Here is a 1123-nt window from a genome sequence, read left to right as displayed (position 1 = left end):
AGCCCCGCGTCGGGCTCTGGGCTGATGGCTCGGAGCCTGGAGCCTGTTTCCGATTCTGTGTCTCCCTCTCTCTCTGCCCCTCCCCCGTTCATGCTCTGTCTCTCTCTGTCCCAAAAATAAATAAAAACGTTAAACCCTAGCTCTTGGAACTGTGAGAGAATAAATTTCTATTGTTTTAGGCCACCCTGTTTGTGGTATTTTGGTACAACAGCCCTAGGAAACTAATACAGTCCCTGAACAAAAATAACTCCACCATGTACTTCCCTCTGCCTTCCATGTAGTCACGGTGCCTTTCGTTTTCTGTACAAGAACCCACATGAACATGATGCCTTGGCTCCCTGGGCTCCGACCTAGCTCGCAGTGACATGGCTAAATGCACCACGAAGGTCGGAATCGTCGGTAAATACGGGACCCGTTGTGGTGCCTCCCTGAGGAAAATGGCGAAGAAGCTTCAAATAGGCCAGCACACCAAGTAGCCTTGCTCCTTCTGTGACAAAACCAAGACGAAAAGACGAGCTATGGGGAATCTGGCGTCGTGGTTCCCGCATGAAAACTGTAGCGGGTGGTGCCTGGACCTACAACACCACTTCTGCCCTCACAGTAAAGTCGGCCATCAGAAGCCTGAAGGAGTTGAAAGACCAGTAGAAGCTCCACCATTTAACACATTGCTAGCCTATAATAAATAAATTTGTGTGACAAAATTAAAAAAAAAAAAAAAAAAAAGCAATGCCTCGATCCCACCGTCTAAAAATGTGGTCTCCAGAATGGCAGAAAAGGTTGGGTGGAATCCTGAATTCTGCTTTCTGTTTTTCAAATAAGTCAAAATGGAAGGCAAGAGTGCCCCCCATCTTTATCCTCTCTGCTCTCCCCTTTGATGGAAAATAGTAAGAGTAGGCAGGCATGGGTCCCACAGGCATGCAGCTGACTAAGCAAGCCGCTGCTGCTGGGCCTCAGCATGGAGACCATCTTGGGAAGGCCACGGAGTCCATGTGGGGTCCTGATACAGGCCAGCAGGGCTTAGAGCAGAACTGACCTCATTTAAGTTTTCCAAGCACTGCCGACTTTTCTCCACCTAGACTTCACTCTTGGAGCCAACTAGAAGCTGCTGTCCTAGCAAAGGAGG

The 1123-nt window shown here is 49.0% G+C and overlaps 1 pseudogene; it reads left to right on the top strand.

Moving 5' to 3' along the window:
* Positions 1–350: 350 nt before the first annotated feature.
* Positions 351–650, top strand: LOC115507871 (annotated as a pseudogene).
* The last annotated feature ends 473 nt before the right edge of the window (positions 651–1123 follow it).

This window comes from Lynx canadensis, chromosome X, assembly GCF_007474595.2.
Source record: "Lynx canadensis isolate LIC74 chromosome X, mLynCan4.pri.v2, whole genome shotgun sequence".
Taxonomy (NCBI): domain Eukaryota; kingdom Metazoa; phylum Chordata; class Mammalia; order Carnivora; family Felidae; genus Lynx; species Lynx canadensis.
Note: the sequence above shows the minus strand (reverse complement) of the source record. Positions and strands in the feature narration are given on the sequence as shown.